Below are 21,070 nucleotides of genomic sequence, written 5' to 3' on the forward strand. Positions count from 1 at the left end.
TGGATGCTCTACTCCTTTATTTTAATTAAAGATGAGTATTCACATACCTGCTGCGCCTTGGTCCATTTCTACAGAAGACAGCCGTTACAGAACCACCCACCAAAGGACCAAGCAGCAGAAGAGGAGGAAGCCACAGGAGAGAAAAAGGGAACAATGGACATGGGAGGACGTCCTGGACGGCAAGGGAGCCTACACCTGGGAAGAGATCCTGGCCGGAAGGGATCGCCTCCCATGGGAACAGGTGGAGGCACTCAGGAGAGTGGAGGCAGCTGGACAGAGGAACCATCGGGAAAGTTACGCTGGAACACGGTTGGCTAGGAAACCCGAGAGGCAGCCCCAAGATTTTTTTTGGGGGGGGCACACGGGTAGCTTGGCCAGGCCAGGGAAGAGCCGTAAGCCAGCTACCCGTGACTACAGGGAGGTGCGTACGAGGTGGAGGGCGCCATGTTACGCTGAGGTGCGCACCATCTCGCCTATACGGACGCACAGCCCAGTGCGCCCAGTACCAGCGCCCCGCAGGTGCCAGGGCAAGGGGAGCATCGAGCCGGAAGGGGTGATGCCAACCCTGCACTCAAGACCGCCAGTGCGCCCTTTCGGTCCGGTGTTTCCCGCTAGACACACTAGCATGGAGCTGCGTGTCTCCAGGCTGGTACGTCCAATACCTGCCCCACGCATCAGGAGTCAACAGTCGTCATCAGAGCTGCCCGCCAGTCAACAGTCGTCATCAGAGCTGCCCGCCAGTCAACAGTCACCAGAGTTGCCCGCCAGTCAACAGTCGTCGGAGCTGCCCGCCAGTCAACAGTCGTCGGAGCTGCCCGCCAGTCAACAGTCGTCGGAGCTGCCCGCCAGTCAACAGTCGTCGGAGCTGCCCGCCAGTCAACAGTCGTCAGAGCTGCCCGCCAGTCAACAGTCGCCGGAGTGGCCGGACTGCGCTGAACTGCCGGAGTGGCCGGACTGCGCTGAACTGCCGGAGTGGCCGGACTGCCCTGAACTGCCGGAGTGGCCGGACTGCCCTGAACTGCCGGAGTGGCCGGACTGCCCTGAACTGCCGGAGTGGCCGGACTGCCCTGAACTGCCGGAGTGGCCGGACTGCCCTGAACTGCCGGAGTGGCCGGACTGCCCTGAACTGCCGGAGTGGCCGGACTGCCCTGAACTGCCGGAGTGGCCGGACTGCCCTGAACTGCCGGAGTGGCCGGACTGCCCTGAACTGCCGGAGTGGCCGGACTGCCCTGAACTGCCGGAGTGGCCGGACTGCCCTGATCTGCCAGGGTGCCCGGCCTGTCAGGATCAGCCCGAGGGGTCCTCCTGCCCTTCGGTCCAGCCCGAGTGGTCCTCCTGCCCTCCGGTCCAGCCCGAGTGGTCCTCCTGCCTTCCGGCCCAGCCCGAGTGGCCCGCATGCCTTCCGGCCCAGCCCGAGTGGCCCGCATGCCTTCCGGCCCAGCCCGAGTGGCCCGCATGCCTTCCGGCCCAGCCCGAGTGGCCCGCATGCCTTCCGGCCCAGCCCGAGTGGCCCGCATGCCTTCCGGCCCAGCCCGAGTGGCCCGCATGCCCTCCGGCCCAGCCCGAGGGGCCCTCCTGCTCCCCGGCCCAGCCCGAGGGGCCCTCCTGTCCTCCGGCCCGGCTCGAGGGGTCCGTCTGCCTGGCGCAGCTATCGGCTCCACCGAAGTGGGCGACGCCGAGGGTGGAGCAGGGTCCACGTCCTGCACCGGAGCCACCTCCAGGATAGGTGGGTTGGGGAGGGAGGGTGTAGCACAGTGCCGTCGTTGACGGCAGCCACCCTCCCTTCCCTCCCTTATTGTTTAGGGGTTATTGTTTATGGGTTTTGTTGGGGATTTTGTTTGTTGGTGTTTTTTCGTTGTTAGGTGCATTCCGGGGTCTGCACCTTGAGGGGGGGGTACTGTCACGTCCTGACCAGCAGATGGAGCTGTTGTTGTAGTTTTGGGGTCAGGACGTGGCAGTCTTGTGTGTGTGATTGTTCTGTGTTGGTCTTGTGACTCCTGATCAGGAACAGCTGGGGATCGTTGTTCCTGATTGGGAGTCATATATGTAGGAGTATGTTTGTCACTTGGTTTTGTGGGTAGTTGTTTTTGCACTGCGTGTTGTGTGCCTGCAAAACTGTTCCTGTCTTATATATTGTTTGAATTGTTTAGTGGATGCTCTACTCCTTTATTTTAATTAAAGATGAGTATTCACATACCTGCTGCGCCTTGGTCCATTTCCACAGAAGACAGCCGTTACAACTGCATCTGGCATCAATGTCCTCCATGAAGATGAGGTTGATGTTCTGGCCTCTCATCCCTTCCTTCATCTCTCAGCAGGTTCACTGCATCTGGCATCAATGTCCTCCATGAAGATGAAGTTGATGTTCTGGCCTCTCATCCCCTCCTTCATCTCTCAGCAGGTTCACTGCATTTGACAAACTAAATCAAATCAAATCAAATTTATTTTTATATAGCCCTTCGTACATCAGCTGATATTCTCAAAGTGCTGTACAGAAACCCAGCCTAAAACCCCAAACAGCAAGCAAAGCATGTGAAAGAAGCACGGTGGCTAGGAAAAACTCCCTAGGAAAAACTCCCTAGAAAGGCCAAAAACCTAGGAAGAAACCTAGAGAGGAACCAGGCTATGAGGGGTGGCCAGTCCTCTTCTGGCTGTGCAGGGTGGATATTAAAACAGAACATGGTCAAAATGTTAAAATGTTAAAATGTTCATAAATGACCAGCATGGTCAAATAATAATAATCATAGTAGTTGTCGAGGGTGCAACAAGCACGTCCGGTGAACAGGTCAGGGTTCCATAGCCGCAGGCAGAACAGTTGAAACTGGAGCAGCAGCACGGCCAGGTGGACTGGGGACAGCAAGGAGTCATCATACCAGGTAGTCCTGAGGCATGGTCCTAGGGCTCAGGTCCTCCGAGAGAAAGACAGAAAGAGAGAAAGAGAGAATTAGAGAGAGCATATTTAAATACACACAGGACACCGGATAAGACAAGAGAAATACTCCAGATGTAACAGACTGACCCTAGCCCCCCGACACATAAACTACTGCAGCATAAATACTGGAGGCTGAGACAGGAGGGATCAGAAGACACTGTGGCCCCATCCGATGATACCCCCGGACAGGGCCAAACAGGCAGGATATAACCCCACCCACTTTGCCAAAGCACAGCCCCCACACCACTAGAGGGATGTCTCCAACCACCAACTTACCGTCCTAAGACAAGGCCGAGTATAGCCCACAACGATCTCCGCCATGGCACAACCCAAGGGGGGGGGGGGGGGGGGGCGCCAACCCAGACAGGAAGACCACGTCAGTGACTCAACCCACTCAAGTGATGCACCCCTCCCATGGACGGCATGGAAGAACACCAGTAGGCCAGTGACTCAGCCTCTGTAAAAGGGTTAGAGGCAGAGAATCCCAGTGGAAAGAGGGGAACCGGCAAGGCAGAGACAGCAAGGGCGGTTCGTTGCTCCAGCCTTTCCGTTCACCTTCACACTCCTGGGCCAGACTATACTTAATCATAGGACCTACTGAAGAGATAAGTCTTCAGTAAAGACTTAAAGGTTGAGACTGAGTCTGCGTCTCTCACATTGGTAGGCAGACCATTCCATAAAAATGGAGCTCTATAGGAGAAAGCCCTACCTCCAGCCGTTTGCTTAGAAATTCTAGGGACAATTAGGAGGCCTGCGTCTTGTGACCGTAGCGTACGTGTAGGTATGTACGGCAGGACCAAATCGGAAAGATAGGTAGGAGCAAGCCCATGTAATGCTTTGTAGGTTAGCAGTAAAACCTTGAAATCAGCCCTTGCCTTAACAGGAAGCCAGTGTAGGGAGGCTAACACTGGAGTAATATGATCAAATTTTTTGGTTCTAGTCAGGATTCTAGCAGCCGTATTTAGCACTAACTGAAGTTTATTTAGTGCTTTATCCGGGTAGCCGGAAAGTAGAGCATTGCAGTAGTCCAGCCTAGAAGTAACAAAAGCATGGATTAATTTTTCTGCGTCATTTTTGGACAGAAAATTTCTGATTTTTGCAATGTTACGTAGATGGAAAAAAGCTGTCCTTGAAACAGTCTTGATATGTTCTTCAAAAGAGAGATCAGGGTCCAGAGTAACGCCGAGGTCCTTCACAGTTTTATTTGAGACGACTGTACAACCATCCAGATTAATTGTCAGATTCAACAGAAGATCTCTTTGTTTCTTGGGACCTAGAACAAGCATCTCTGTTTTGTCCGAGTTTAAAAGTAGAAAGTTTGCAGCCATCCACTTCTTTATGTCTGAAACACAGGCTTCTAGCGAGGGCAATTTTGGGGCTTCACCATGTTTCATTGAAATGTACAGCTGTGTGTCGTCTGCATAGCAGTGAAATTTAACATTATGTTTTCGAATGACATCCCCAAGAGGTAAAATATATAGTGAAAACAATAGTGGTCCTAAAACGGAACCTTGAGGAACACCGAAATTTACAATTGATTTGTCAGAGGACAAACCATTCACAGAGACAAACTGATATCTTTCCGACAGATAAGATCTAAACCAGGCCAGAACTTGTCCATGTAGACCAATTTGGGTTTCCAATCTCTCCAAAAGAATGTGGTGATCGATGGTATCAAAAGCGGCACTAAGATCTAGGAGCACGAGGACAGATGCAGAGCCTCGGTCTGACGTCATTAAAAGGTCATTTACCACCTTCACAAGTGCAGTCTCAGTGCTATGATGGGGTCTAAAACCAGACTGAAGCGTTTCGTATACATTGTTTGTCTTCAGGAAGGCAGTCAGTTGCTGTGCAACAGCTTTTTCTAAAATTTTGGAGAGGAATGGAAGATTCGATATAGGCCGATAGTTTTTTATAATTTCTGGATCAAGATTCGGCTTTTTCAAGAGAGGCTTTATTACTGCCACTTTTAGTGAGCTTGGTACACATCCGGTGGATAGAGAGCCGTTTATTATGTTCAACATAGGAGGGCCAAGCACAGGAAGCAGCTCTTTCAGTAGTTTAGTTGGAATAGGGTCCAGTATGCAGCTTGAGGGTTTGGAGGCCATGATTATTTTCATCATTGCGTCAAGAGATATAGTACTAAAACACTTTAGTATCTCCCTTGATCCTAGGTCCTGGCAGAGTTGTGCAGACTCAGGACAATGGAGCTTTGGAGGAATACCCAGATTTAAAGAGGAGTCTGTAATTTGCTTTCTAATGATCATGATCTTTTCCTCAAAGAAGTTCATAAATTTATTACTGCTGAAGTGAAAGCCATCCTCCATTTGCGAAGGCTGCTTTTTAGTTAGCTTTGCGACAGTATCAAAAAGAAATTTCGGATTGTTCTTATTTTCCTCAATTAAGTTGGAAAAATAGGATGATCGAGCAGCAGTAAGGGCTCTTCGATACTGCACGGTACTGTCTTTCCAAGCTAGTCGGAAGACTTCCAGTTTGGTGTGGCGCCATTTCCGTTCCAATTTTCTGGAAGCTTGCTTCAGAGCTCGTGTATTTTCTGTATACCAGGGAGCTAGTTTCTTATGACAGATGTTTTTAGTTTTTAGGGGTGCAACTGCATCTAGGGTATTGCGCAAGGTTAAATTGAGTTCCTCGGTTAGGTGGTTAACTGATTTTTGTCCTCTGACGTCCTTGGGTAGGCAGAGGCAGTCTGGAAGGGCATCAAGGAATCTTTGGGTTGTCTGAGAATTTATAGCACGACTTTTAATGCTCCTTGGTTGGGGTCTGAGCAGATTATTTGTTGCAATTGCAAACGTAATAAAATGGTGGTCCGATAGTCCAGGATTATGAGGAAAAACATTTAGATCCACAACATTTATTCCATGGGACAAAACTAGGTCCAGAGTATGACTGTGGCAGTGAGTAGGTCCAGAGACATGTTGGACAAAACCCACTGAGTCGATGATGGCTCCGAAAGCCTTTTGGAGTGGGTCTGTGGACTTTTCCATGTGAATGTTAAAGTCACCAAAAATTAGAATATTATCTGCTATGACTACAAGATCCGATAGGAATTCAGGGAACTCAGTGAGGAACACTGCATATGGCCCAGGAGGCCTATAAACAGTAGCTATAAAAAGTGAGTGAGTAGGCTGCATAGATTTCATGACTAGAAGCTCAAAAGACGAAAACGTCATTGTTGGTTTTTTTTTTGTAAATTGAAATTTGCTATCGTAAATGTTAGCAACACCTCCGCCTTTGCCGGATGCACGGGGGGTATGGTCACTAATGTAACCTGGGGGTGAGGCCTCATTTAACACAGTAAATTCATCAGGCTTAAGCCATGTTTCAGTCAGGCCAATCACATCAAGATTATTATCAGTGATTAGTTCATTGACTATAACTGCCTTGGAAGTGAGGGATCTAACATTAAGTAACCCAATTTTGAGATGTGAGGTATCACAATCTCTTTCAATAATGGCAGGAATGGAGGAGGTCTTTATACTAGTGAGATTGCTAAAGCGAACACCGCCATTTTTAATTTTGCCCAACCTAGATCGAGGCACAGACACGGTCTCAATGGGGGAAGCTGAGCTGACTACACTGACTGTGCTAGTGGCAGACTCCACTAAGCTGGCAGGCTGGCTAACAGCCTGCTGCCTGGCCTGCACCCTATTTCATTGTGGAGCTAGAGGAGTTAGAGCCCTGTCTATGTTCGTAGATAAGATGAGAGCACCCCTCCAGCTAGGATGGAGTCCGTCACTCCTCAACAGGCCAGGCTTGGTCCTGTTTGTGGGTGAGTCCCAGAAAGAGGGCCAATTATCTACAAATTCTATCTTTTGGGAGGGGCAGAAAACAGTTTTCAACCAGCGATTGAGTTGTGAGACTCTGCTGTAGAGCTCATCACTCCCCCTAACTGGGAGGGGGCCAGAGACAATTAATCGATGCCGACACATCTTTCTAGCTGATTTACACGCTGAAGCTATGTTGCGCTTGGTGACCTCTGACTGTTTCATCCTAACATCGTTGGTGCCGACGTGGATAACAATATCTCTATACTCTCTACACTCGCCAGTTTTAGCTTTAGCCAGCACCGTCTTTAGATTAGCCTTAACGTCGGTAGCCCTGCCCCCTGGTAAACAGTGTATGATCGCTGGATGATTAGTTTTAAGTCTAATACTGCGGGTAATGGAGTCGCCAATGACTAGGGTTTTCAATTTGTCAGAGCTAATGGTGGGAGCCGTCGGCGTCTCAGACCCCACAACGGGAGGAGTAGAGACCAGAGAAGTCTCGGCCTCCGACTCCGACTCGCTTAATGGGGAGAACCGGTTGAAAGTTTCTGTCGGCTGAATAAGCGACACCGGTTGAGCATTCCTACAGCGTTTCCCTCCAGAAGCCATGAGAAAGATGTCCGGCTGCGGGGACCGTGCGAGGGGGTTTATACTAACGTTACTATCTGTACTTACTGGTGGCACAGACGCTGTTTCATCCTTTCCTACACTGAAATTACCCTTGCCTAACGATCGCGTCTGAAGCTGGGCTTGCAGCACAGCTATCCTTGCCGTAAGGCGATCGTTCTCCTGTATATTATAAGTACAACGACTGCAATTAGAAGGCATCATGTTAATGTTACTTAGCTTCGGCTGTTTGAAGTCCTGACGAACCATGTCCAGATAAAACCTCCGGGGATGAATGAAAAAAGTTGAGTGAGGAAAAAAGTTGAGTGAGGGAAAAAGTAAAAATATACGGTAATGAAAAAGTAAAAAACCGTCAGGTATCAAAGTAAGATCGGCAACAAAAACGCACAGCAGCGTAAACAAGTCTGCAAGTTGTGACCGGAAACAGGAAGTGTTTGGGTAGCAGGGACACAAGGAGGCAGACTGACAGACAGACGTCAGTCAATGACACACACCCCCACAACAGCAAGCACGCACACACACAGTCCTAGACAGAAACAAACCCCCAGATAACCAACATCAACTACAGAAGAAGTACATCATTATCTGCACTAAATAACTAAATACAATTTACTAAATTAACTAAATTAATCAACACTGAAATAAAATACTGAAAAAGAAACTGAAAAAACTCCTTATTACTGCATCCCACCTTTCACCCTTTTTCATGTTCAGGAAGTGAAGCGGGTGGTCATGCTGGCAGGAAACCCCAACACGCCTGTCTCCTACAATTTCCTTGTTTTGGGTTTGGACCTGATGGCATTGCCTGCTTGAAATCCATGGCAACCCTAAAATATCTATAATAATATAAAGTACAATACAAGTATTATGTACTGAAATGCTTCCTTGCAGGTTAACCTCTTGACAATGCAACAACAATAGAACAAGTCAGTAGCTAAGTTAATAAAAAGAGTACTACAATAGTAATAAACCCTTCATTCATCAGTACCCTGAACATAGCTGGGTGTTTCTGGGATAGAGGGTTGATATAAAAGTCAGTACTACAATAGTAATAAACCCTTCATTCATCAGTATCCTGAACATAGCTGGGTGTTTCTGGGATAGAGGGTTGATATTAAAGTCAGTACTACAATAGTAATAAACCCTTCATTCATCAGTATCCTGAACATAGCTGGCTGTTTCTGGGGTAGAGGGTTGATATAAAATATTGGTCAGCCGCAGGGAACCGCCCACGTCTCTGAGACACAATCATTTACTATTGGTCAGCTGCAGGGAACCACCCAGGTCTCTGAGACACAATCACTTCCTATTGGTCAGCCGCAGGGAACCGCCCACGTCTCAGGAGATATGTATTTTAGGCAGTAAGTAAAACTGCCTAGGCCTTAGTGAATCTGGCCCAAAAAGACAGACCATCTGTTTATCTGTAATGTACTTATCCTCATACAGTTTATCTCCTGGATTAATCTTTGTGTTTTCTGGTTGTGTTGAGTGGGACAATGGAACATAGTGTTTAACATGATCCTATTGTCTATTGGCTTCAAGAAGATATTCACTTTATCCATTACAACAATCTGAGCCCCTTATCTGCTGGTTTAATCACTATATTTCTAGAGCTTGATTTTTAACCATTTGTAAGGTTAAGCTGATAAAAAAGGTCTGGTTCTGAATAGTGAAAAGGAAGCCACATCCCTACGTATCAGAGTCTGTATAGTTTCTGACTCCAACTGAGGTTCCCAATGTGAGGGGTTTGGAAATAGTATCTGAGGAAAATCTGTTTCATATTCACAATGATCTGATAACTTCAATCTTCTATGATAGACGTGTAGATCCCCTCCGGAGCTCCTCCCAGTCCACCTGTTTAGGAGTTGGTATGAAAGTCAGTCCACCTGTTTAGGAGTCGGTATGGAAGTCAGTCCACCTGTTTAGGAGTTGGTATGAAAGTCAGGCCACCTGTTTAGGAGTTGGTATGAAAGTCAGTCCACCTGTTTAGGAGTTGGTATGAAAGCCAGTCCACCTGTTTAGGAGTTGGTATGAAAGTCAGTCCACCTGTTTAGGAGTTGGTATGAAAGTCAGTCCACCTGTTTAGGAGTTGGTATGAAAGTCAGTCCACCTGTTTAGGAGTTGGTATGAAAGTCAGTCCACCTGTTTAGGAGTTGGTATGAAAGTCAGTCCACCTGTATAGGAGTTGGTATGAAAGTCAGGCCACCTGTTTAGGAGTTGGTATGAAAGTCAGTCCACCTGTTTAGGAGTTGGTATGAAAGTCAGTCCACCTGTTTAGGAGTTGGTATGAAAGTCAGTCCACCTGTTTAGGAGTCGGTATGGAAGTCAGTCCACCTGTTTAGGAGTTGGTATGAAAGTCAGGCCACCTGTTTAGGAGTTGGTATGAAAGTCAGTCCACCTGTTTAGGAGTTGGTATGAAAGCCAGTCCACCTGTTTAGGAGTTGGTATGAAAGTCAGTCCACCTGTTTAGGAGTTGGTATGAAAGTCAGTCCACCTGTTTAGGAGTTGGTATGAAAGTCAGTCCACCTGTTTAGGAGTTGGTATGAAAGTCAGTCCACCTGTTTAGGAGTTGGTATGAAAGTCAGTCCACCTGTTTAGGAGTTGGTATGAAAGTCAGTCCACCTGTATAGGAGTTGGTATGAAAGTCAGTCCACCTGTTTAGGAGTTGGTATGAAAGTCAGTCCACCTGTTTAGGAGTTGGTATGAAAGTCAGTCCACCTGTTTAGGAGTTAGTATGAAAGTCAGTCCACCTGTTTAGGAGTTGGTATGAAAGTCAGTCCACCTGTTTAGGAGTTGGTATGAAAGCCAGTCCACCTGTTTAGGAGTTGGTATGAAAGTCAGTCCACCTGTTTAGGAGTTGGTATGAAAGCCAGTCCACCTGTTTAGGAGTTGGTATGGAAGTCAGTCCACCTGTTTAGGAGTTGGTATGAAAGTCAGTCCACCTGTTTAGGAGTTGGTATGAAAGTCAGTCCACCTGTTTAGGAGTTGGTATGAAAGTCAGTCCACCTGTTTAGGAGTTGGTATGAAAGTCAGTCCACCTGTTTAGGAGTTGGTATGAAAGTCAGTCCTCTTTCTAGAACCTCACTCTCGGCTTGGTTGAGCCCAATGGGACATTGCTGGTCAAGACCTCAAATGGGTTGTGAAGTAGTATGGACATATTGATGGAACAAGGTCACTAAACTGGTGGATAGACAGGGTAGATCCAAGAGCCTCTGCTGTCATCTAGAGGGGGTTTCTCTGTACTGCTTGACACATGGAGACTCAATGGAGGCCCAGTGCAAGTGCTCAAAGTAAGGTCCAGACAATTGTTTGTCAGGCTGGGATCTATAAAGCAGTATGTTCTTCAATTAGATGCAAACTAATATTCATACAGGGACAATAGGTGGACAGGAGGAAGAATGGTGGTCCTGATTCATACAGGGACAATAGGTGGACAGGAGGAAGAATGGTGGTCCTGATTCATACAGGGACAATAGGTGGACAGGAGGAAGAATGGTGGTCCTGATTCATACAGGGACAATAGGTGGACAGGAGGAAGAATGGTGGTCCTGATTCATACAGGGACAATAGGTGGACAGGAGGAAGAATGGTGGTCCTGATTCATACAGGGACAATAGGTGGACAGGAGGAAGAATGGTGGTCCTGATTCATACAGGGACAATAGGTGGACAGGAGGAAGAATGGTGGTCCTGATTCATACAGGGACAATAGGTGGACAGGAGGAAGAATTGTGTTCCTGATTCATACAATTCCTATTTTTTCTTTAGAGCTTCAGATTGAGATTGTTGTTATTCTACAGTATGTTTTTCTTCAGTGTTGCACTCTGGGTTCTCCAAGGGGAATACTCCCCCTGTTCTCCTCTTGACAGTTGTAGCTCCATGCTTTTGCTGGGAATTGTCCACTGTTGGTATCAATTTATCTGGTCCAAAAAATACACGTTTTAGCTGAATCCCCAGTTAGAATCCATGTGGTTCTTTTAAAAGTTTCTAAAACGATTAAAAGTACATTTAAAAAAATGTGTTCCTGACATTTCACCACAATAGGCGTCTTCAGACAATGGACAACAAGTAGCCAAACAAAGCATAATGATGAATCATAATGAATCAGATTACATGGAGAGGCGGGACCTGATCCTATGTCATAATGAATCAGATTACATGGAGAGGGGGGACCTGATCCTAGATTATAATGAATCAGATTACATGGAGAGGGGGGACCTGATCCTAGATTATAATGAATCAGATTACATGGAGAGGGGGGACCTGATCCTAGATCAAAATGAATCAGATTACATGGAGAGGGGGGACCTGATCCTAGATCATAATGAATCAGATTACATGGAGAGGGGGGGACCTGATCCTATATCATAATGAATCAGATTACATGGAGAGGGGGGGACCTGATCCTAGATCATAATGAATCAGATTACATGGAGAGGAGGGACCTGATCCTACATCATAAATAATCAGATTACATGGAGAGGAGGGGACCTGATCCTATATCATAATGAATCAGATTACATGGAGAGGGGGGACCTGATCCTATATCATAATGAATCAGATTACATGGAGAGGGGGGACCTGATCCTAGATCATAATGAATCAGATTACATGGAGAGGGGGGGACCTGATCCTAGATCATAATGAATCAGATTACATGGAGAGGGGGACCTGATCCTAGATTATAATGAATCAGAGTACATGGAGAGGAGGGAACTGATGCTAAATCATAATGAATCAGATTACATGGAGAGGGGGGGACCTGATCCTAGATCAGCAATCTAACTCTGGGACACTGCCTGTATGAAACCGAACACATAGTTGTAAAGTGTAGTTACAGCAGGTGTTTACTGCCATCTAGTGGATGATACCAATAAAACACTTTATTTTCAGGGTGGGGAGGCGGCTGATTGAAACCGAAAGTAAAGTTGTTCTTTTGTTCAGGATCCATTTTGAGACGACAGAGCAGAAAACACTACATGGAGATTATTGAAAAATAAAGTAAGTATTTCTGAACAATAATCTATTCTAATGGACAGAGTAAGAGAATGAATACTAGGAATGAGATATTACTAGTTAGTAGAACTGCTACTTGAGCTGAGTTGCTGATAGACAGCAGTTTTCAAAGTGGAAACTAATCAGTAGGTCTACATGTTATCAGTAAAACGTCTGGTAAAGATGGTGGAGGAGCTTTTACATTATATGGTTTTATGTTTATCTCAGGGTTTCTCAATCCTTTTGTTCTTACCAGCACTTACACACCGGATTCAACTAATCATCAAATATATATTTGAAGATAGATTTAAGGCATCATTAAAACCTTTTGGGTTTGTAGGCCTGTTTACAATTATTAAAGTCCTACAGTAATTCATATTTTGGAGGAAAAAAACACAGCTAAACTTGGTTACGAGTAAATTATATGTTTAGCAAAAATAACATAAGAAGGACTATAATAAAAAAACTGAAGCGGTTTCATTCGGTACAATGTCATGATTTGCTGCTGTCGCATGCAACTGACTGTTACCTCTGGTTACTGTTGTAAATGCATCTGGGTTTAGAACTCTGTGTCTCAGTGCCCTGCGACAGTGGGAAGTTCGTTTTGCATGGCCCGGTGCTACAGGTGAGTGGAGTTTTATTTTAAGGAACAATGGAATGGTCTAAAATGCGTAAACTCTGCGCACCCGGGGAGCCGGGCAATGCAAAACGAATTCACCCAGTGACCGTTGCTTTATTTCCTTATATGAAATTGAAAGTAACTTTGTAGCCTGCGCAGTTACAAAATGTCTGTTGACACTGTGGCTCATATGTCTCTAGAATATTAGAACAGTGGTGGAAAAAGTACTCAATTCTCATACTTGAGTAAAAGTAAAGATACCTTAATAGAAAATGACTCAATTAAAAGTGAAAGTCACCCAGTAAAATACTTCTTCAGTAGAAGTCTAAAAGTATTTGGTTTAAAATATAATTAAGTATCAAAAGTAAATGTAATTGCTAAAATATACTTAAGCATCAAAAGTAAAAGTAAAGTAGTGATCATTTAAAATTCATTTTATTAAGCAAACCAGACGGCACAATTTTCTTGTTATTTTAATTTACGGATAGCCAGGGTCACACTCCAACACTCAGACATCATTTAAAAATGAAGCATTTGTGTTTAGTGAGTCCTCCAGGTCAGAGGCAGTAATGACCAGGGATGTTCTCTGTTTAGTGAGTCCTCCAGATCAGAGGCAGTAGGGATGACCAGGGATGTTCTCTGTTTAGTGAGTCCTCCAGATCAGAGGCAGTAGGGATGTTCTCTTGATAAGTGTTCAAATTGGACCGTTTTCTGTCCTGCTAAGCATTCAACATGTAACGAGTACTTTTGGGTGTCAGGGAAAATGTATGGAGTAAAAAGTACATCATTTTCTTCATGAATGTAGAGAAGTAAAAGAGAAAGTTGTTAAAAATATATTTCTCAAAGAGATAATGAATGAATGAGAACAATTGACATTCAAGAATTAGTCACTGTGTTAACCACAACCAACATGTTGGATCTCTGTTTAGTTGTCACTGTGTTAACCACAACCAACATGTTGGATCTCTGTTTAGTTGTTACTGTGTTAACCACAACCAACATGCTGGATCTCTGTTTAGTTGTCACTGTGTTGACCACAACCAACATGTTGGATCTCTGTTTAGTTGTCACTGTGTTGACCACAACCAGCATGCTGGATCTCTGTTTAGTTGTCACTGTGTTGACCACAACCAACATGTTGGATCTCTGTTTAGGGGTCAGTGCTCTAAAATGAGTCTCTCTGGGGAGAGAGAGGAGGGGGGCCCTGCCTCTAAAATGCATCTCTCTGGGGGACATGACACCAAAGCTAAGAGGTAAGATGACAATTTTATGAAGAATTTATTAACTTTATTTCCAAAATAAATAGCTATCTTAAGATGAATGCAGTTACTGTAAATCTCTCTGGATAAGAGCATCTGCTAAATCAGGGGTTCTCAATCCGGGGTCTGTGGAGGTACTGCAGGGGTTCTCAATCCGGGGTCTGTGGAGGTACTGCAGGGGCTCCACGGCACCCTGACTGTACTCGTTGCAATGTAACACATTTGATAGAATTTTCACATGACACGACCACTTTGCCTACTCTTAATTATTGCCTAATATAATGGAATGCATATTTTCTTTACCAATTCTGATCGTTGTTACAAGAAGAATTTTGACAATATTCCCGTTATATCAACACACTCTTCACACCCGTTTAACAACTCTAAATAGCTTTGGCATAGTAGGCATCAAGTCCCTTGCCAATAATGTTGCCTGCAACGTTGCATACAATGTTCATTTTCATCGAACACAGATTACGCCCTAGATGTCTTCAATTGCCCAATTTATAGCCATGCCAAATTTAGGATAATTTTTTTAACAATGTGATGTTGTGCTCCCAAGGGAGAACTTGAAATAACATGATGTGGATAATTAAATAATCAAAAGAAAAACGTGTTAATTTTACACTCAGAAAAGAAGGTTCCTTATAGAACCAAAAAGGCTTCTCTCACTTCCTTAATATATGGAACCACTAAAAGTGATATATATTTTGGGGTTCAGTGAAGAAGAACCTCTAGAGTTCTGATCAATGAAAGGTGAATGTTTTGAGGATGTGAACCCAGCAGCCCTCCAGTGGTCAGATCAATTCCTCATGTTTTTTCCAGCGCCCGGCCCGGGATTCAAACCAGCCACCTTTCAGCCACAGGTCCAACTCCTGCCACAGCTCCAACTCCTTAGCCGCTGGGCGAAAACCTGAGTTAATCTTCAGAAATAAGCATAAATTAATCTGCCAAAATGAAGACAAAATGCTTTGGAGACATACATGGTATCACTTGTTATACATAAGTATTATACATAAATCATTGCCAAAAGCACAAGACATATATTATTTATGGATTTATCATTGACGGATGCTGGCTACCTCTGTCCAGTTCTCCTCTCTTCACTAGATGGACAGTAACTTTAGTGTTTAACCCCTCTGTGTCCAAGGACCAATCTTTAGAATATTATTTTCGGGGCTCCTCAAGTAGGCTGGACACGTTCCGTTTTTTTAAATTCTCAGCTGCATCACCAATGTCTGTAAGTAAATTAATAACTTTTAATTGGTAAATATTTCCAATAGATGGCAGCATAAGACCACGAAGCATCCGTTATAGGCTACAAGCAGCAATATGATTGACATAAAATAGCATGCAACCACTGACTATATGTCCCATGATTTTCTAAAATGGTCACTCATTACTTTAGTTAGCTATATATCTCATATTAGGGCTGTGTTGCTTTTGGGAGAGCAAAATAATAGTTATTATAGCAGGTATTGAACCCCAGGTAAATTATCACTAGTCAGAACCTCAACAATAGTATACATGCGTTATAAAAAATCATCTTAATATCTGATATTGGGAGTAAACAACCTCGGAACAGAAAAGACGAGCGCGTCTTCCAGCCCGCCAATAAATTACATAATTCAACCTCCCGGTTAGTAAATTGACCTCAACATTTGACCTTTAAATTAAATTTACCTCAACATGCCCCTGGCTTGCTCGAGAAGGCAGAGCGGGTCGATGCTGGTTGATGAATTAGAGAATGAATGTACTGGGAAAATACGTTTTTCTCGACCAGAGGTGACTGAATTAATATTCAGGCTTAATGATAATCATTATATTAATGAAGTGTAAAACATGAGCATAAAAACAGGTAATAATAAACATGAATCATCATTATATTACTATACTTACTATCTGTTAAATGCTTTTTCCGTCCTTCCTCTTGTGTTAGCAGTGTGTAAAGGGACAGAAAGAAGCGGAGACAGGAGTTTTCCTGTGAGGGGGAGTGGTGGTGTATCCAGGGAGAAAACTAAACTAACCTTCTGAAATGTCATTTGTGGTCTTATGCTGCCATCTATTGGAATTATTTAGCAACTGCAGTAGTACTGAGTAATGTGTTATTCCTTACTAAAGTAGTAATTACTGAGAATTACTAGTTAATTTTATCACTTACAATCATAAAATAACAACTCATACCATAACAAACAATTAAACTGACATAAACCAAAATCACTATATATGTAGTTATTTAGTTAATTACCAAATTGAGCCGGTCGGTCACATTTGAGAGTGAGGGAGATATATAGCATTTTGCATTAAAAAAAATGATTTTTGTCTCTCTGAAATGAAACCATCAAGTGATAGATTTTAAACAAATCCTTGTCTGTGAGAGATGTAATAATTAATACATAATTTCTTTAAACAATAAAAGCTCATTTCTGTAAAGTGATATATAGCGTTTTGGAATTAAACTCTTCTTATGTTTCCCATCTGAGATCAGAGTAGATGAGAGATGTAATGTTTGTCTCTGTTGTGTTGAAGACCAATCAAGCAGGAGAGACCAGCCTCCCCTGTACCCAGCTGTGTGTCCATGAAGAGTGACCGGTCTATGGGTACACCTATAGAGTTTAGAGAGGGAGACTTTTCTACTGAACAAAGGTAAGAAGAACTCATGGGTCATGGTCAGTGAGTTAAACAACACTGTCTCTAGTCATTTCTCCTCTCCCATTATCACATTTCTTTTGGTTGTTTTCATAATCCATAGGCTAATCCTTTAGTCCATTTTCATATTCCTAAAACAATATTAAACAAACACAACGTTCCCTCCCTGTGTGTGTGTGTGTGTGTGTGTGTGTGTGTGTGTGTGTGTGCGCGCGTGTGTGTGTGTGTGTGTGTGTGTGTGTGTGTGTGTGTGTGTGTGTGTGTGTACTCCCTGGATGAGGAGATGTAATCTCATGTTTTGTCCACAGAAACCAACAGGAGAGATCAGAGTCAGAGATTCTCAGTGGTCAGTCTTCCCAGAGTCATCAAACAGACCTGGCCTCCATATTCAGTGTATGTGGTCCTGTTATGAACATTTGTTTTTGTTGACCTCAAGTAAAGTTGATCTGTCAATCATTCATTAACGTGTTGATGAGAAAGCATTTCATCTCTTGCTTAACTTATTTACTTGATTTATTTCAGTTGCTTGAAGAGAAAATGATGACATTTGTGAAGAACGAGCTGAAGATGTTCAAGAGGATTCTTAGTCCAGAACTCCCAGAAGGCTTTGAGAATCAGAAGCAGGATGAGGAAGTGGTGGATGCTGAAGATGAGAAGCAGGAGAGCAGTGCCAGAGAGGGGGCTCTGAAGATCACACTGCACGTCCTGAGGAAAATGAACCAGAAGGAGCTTGCTGACACACTGGAGAAATGTAAGATCTGTCTGCCTGATGTTGAATGATGTTTTATAACATTTAAAAGCTGTAGCTAAAGTACAGCTAAAGTAGCTGTGTAACTCAATGATATTGTAGCAGCCTTAACACAACACCTAGTGACCTTATCAAGTAGCAGAAGGGATGTGTTGTGTTGATTAATTTAGAGAGAGAGACAGAGAGAGAGAGACAACATTAGTAATACCAATAATAATATAATCAGTTACACCAGTCTGTAATGCATTATGAAAACATTTACACATTTATACAGTCAGTTAAGAGAATAAATGATTATAAATTAAAATGTTATAACAGTCCTACAATACTGTAGGCATTAAAACAGATGTAATATTAATATCCTCTGTGTTATTTCTAGATTCAGATGAGCTTGCTGTGATTTGCCAACGTGAACTCAAATCTAATCTAAAGAAGAAGTTTCAATGTGTATTTGAGGGGATCGCTAAACAAGGAAACCCAATACTTCTCAATAAGATCTACACAGAGCTCTACATCACAGAGGGTGGAACAGGAGAGGTCAATAATGAACATGAGCTGAGACAGATTGAGACAACAACCAGGAAACAAGCAAGACCAGAGACTGCAATCAAATGTAACGACATCTTCAAACCCTTAACTGGACAAGAAAAACTTATCAGAACTGTGCTGACAAAGGGAGTCGCTGGCATTGGAAAAACAGTCTCTGTGCAGAAGTTCATTCTGGACTGGGCTGAAGGAAAAGCAAATCAGGATGTCCAATTTGTATTTTCATTCCCTTTCCGGGAGCTGAATTTGATGAAAGAGGACAAACACACTTTTATTGAACTTCTTAATCACTTCTCAAGTGAAACCAAACAATCAAGGATCTCCAACTACAACAAGTACAAAGTTCTGTTCATCTTTGATGGTCTGGATGAGTGCCGACTGCCCCTAGACTTCCAGAAGAACAAGATCTGTTGGGACGTCACAGAGTCAACCTCAGTGGATGTTCTGCTGACAAATCTCATCAAGGGAAATCTGCTTCCCTCTGCTCTCCTCTGGATAACTACCCGACCTGCAGCAGCCAATAAGATCCCTTCAGGGTATGTTCACCAGGTGACAGAGGTACGAGGGTTCAATGACCCACAGAAGGAGGAGTACTTCAGGAAGAGATTCAGTGATGAGGACCTGGCCAGAAGAATCATCTCACACATAAAGACATCAAGGAGCCTCCACATCATGTGCCACATTCCAGTCTTCTGTTGGATTTCTGCAACAGTCCTTGAACACATGCTGAAACATAAGAGAGAAGAGATGCCCAAGACTCTTACTGAGATGTACACACACCTTGTGGTGTTTCATACCAAACAGAAGAATGAAAAGTATATTGGGAAAGAAGAGACAGATCCACACTTGAATAACGAGAGCATTCTGTCACTGGGAAAACTGGCTTTTCAACAGCTAGTGAAGGGCAATCTGATTTTCTATGAAGAAGACCTGAAAAAGGCTGGCATTGATGTCAATGAAGCCTCGGTGTACTCAGGATTGTGCACACAGCTCTTTAAAGAGGAATGTGTTCTGTACCAGGACAAGGTGTACTGCTTTGTTCATCTGAGCATTCAGGAGTTTCTGGCTGCTGTATATGTGTTCCTCTCATTCATCAACAACAATGAGAATGTAATGAACAAACTGCAAACAAAAGACGAGCCTGAAGTTACTGTCTACAAGAGTGCTGTGGATAAAGCCTTACAAAGTGAGACAGGAAACCTGGACCTGTTCCTCCGCTTCCTTCTGGGACTCTCACTGGAGTCCAATCAGAAGCACTTACGAGATCTACTGACAAAGACAAGAAGCAGCTCACAGAGCCATGAAAAAACAGTCAAGTACATCAAGGAGAAGATCAGGGAGAATCCCTCTCCAGAGAGGAGCATCAATCTGTTCCACTGTCTGAATGAACTGAATGACCATTCTCTAGTGGAGGAGATCCAAAGCTTCCTGAGCTCAGGAAGTCTCTCAGAACCCAACCTGTCACCTGCAGAGTGGTCAGCTCTGGTCTTTGTGTTGCTGACTTCAGAAAAGGAGCTGGATGTGTTTGACCTGAAGAAATACTCCAGATCAGAGGAAGGTCTTCTGAGGCTGCTGCCAGTGGTCAAAGCCTCCAGAGCTGTTCTGTGAGTAAATAAAATGCCATATAAGAAGTAATCATCAGGAAGAAATATTATATGTATTACAATATGTATATAATATTATATTGCATAACATATTGAATCAGATATTCAATCTAGTATTACAATATGACCATACAATTCCAGGAGACGGAAGGTAAATCTATATGTTGTTTGAGAATATGAACCAAATGCATCTACCGTTGTCCTTCTACTCTACTGGTGTTAAATAAACAGTGTGTTTGTGAAGTCATGATGATCTCTTTGCAGGCTGTCAGGCTGTGGAGTCACAGAGGAAGGCTGTGCTTCTCTGGTCTCAGCTCTGAAGTCAAACCCCTCACACCTGAGAGAGCTGGACCTGAGTAACAATGACCTGAAGGATTCAGGAGTGGAGCTGCTCTCTGCTGGACTGGGGAATCCCCACTGTAAACTGGAGACTCTGAGGTCAGTATTCCTGTAGTTGGTCAACAAGTGATAACTGTTCACCAGATCCACATGTGTTCACCAGGCACCCAGTATAGTCCACACCATATGTGTTTGGACAGTGAATGTTTCTGAACACCTCTACATTCATGTGGATGCTACTATTAATATGAATAATCAGGAATGAATTGTGAATAATGAGGAATGAGCCTCTGTTATTAGTAATGGTGAGAGGTTAGCATGTTTTGTTGTAGCCTCTGTTATTGGTAATGGTGAGAGGTTAGCATGTTTTGTTGTAGCCTCTGTTATTGGTAATGGTGAGAGGTTAGCATGTTTTGTTGTAGCCTCTGTTATTGGTAATGGTGAGAGGTTAGCATGTTTTGTTGTAGCCTCTGTTATTGGTAATGGTGAGAGGTTAGCATGTTTTGTTGTAGCCTCTGTTATTGGTAATTGTGAGAGGTTAGCATGTTTTGTTGTAGCCTCTGTTATTGGTAATGGTGAGAAGTTAGCATGAGGTTAGCATGTTTTGTTGTAGCCTCTGTTATTGGTAATGGTGAGAGGTTAGCATGTTTTGTTGTATCCTCTGTTATTGGTAATGGTGAGAGGTTAGTATGTTTTGTTGTATCCTCTGTTATTGGTAATGGTGAGAGGTTAGCATGTTTTGTTGTAGCCTCTGTTATTGGTAATGGTGAAAGATTAGCATGTTTTGTTGCATCCTCTGTTATTGGTAATGGTGAGAGGTTAGCATGTTTTGTTGTATCCTCTGTTATTGGTAATGGTGAGAGGTTAGCATGTTTTGTTGTAGCCTCTGTTATTGGTAATGGTGAGAGGTTAGCATGTTTTGTTGTAGCCTCTGTTATTGGTAATGGTGAGAGGTTAGCATGTTTTGT

General features: G+C 43.9%; 1 long non-coding RNA gene across 1 annotated transcript; it reads left to right on the forward strand.

Moving 5' to 3' along the window:
• Positions 1 to 12,271: 12,271 nt before the first annotated feature.
• LOC145876106 (uncharacterized) lies at positions 12,272 to 15,247 on the forward strand. The gene is made up of 3 exons (XR_014391415.1): positions 12,272 to 12,344; positions 14,112 to 14,210; positions 15,042 to 15,247. It is a non-coding gene; the product is annotated as an uncharacterized LOC145876106 (long non-coding RNA).
• The last annotated feature ends 5,823 nt before the right edge of the window (positions 15,248 to 21,070 follow it).

This window comes from Salmo salar, unplaced genomic scaffold, assembly GCF_965601325.2.
Source record: "Salmo salar unplaced genomic scaffold, fSalSal1 ptg000432l, whole genome shotgun sequence".
Lineage (NCBI taxonomy): Eukaryota > Metazoa > Chordata > Actinopteri > Salmoniformes > Salmonidae > Salmo > Salmo salar.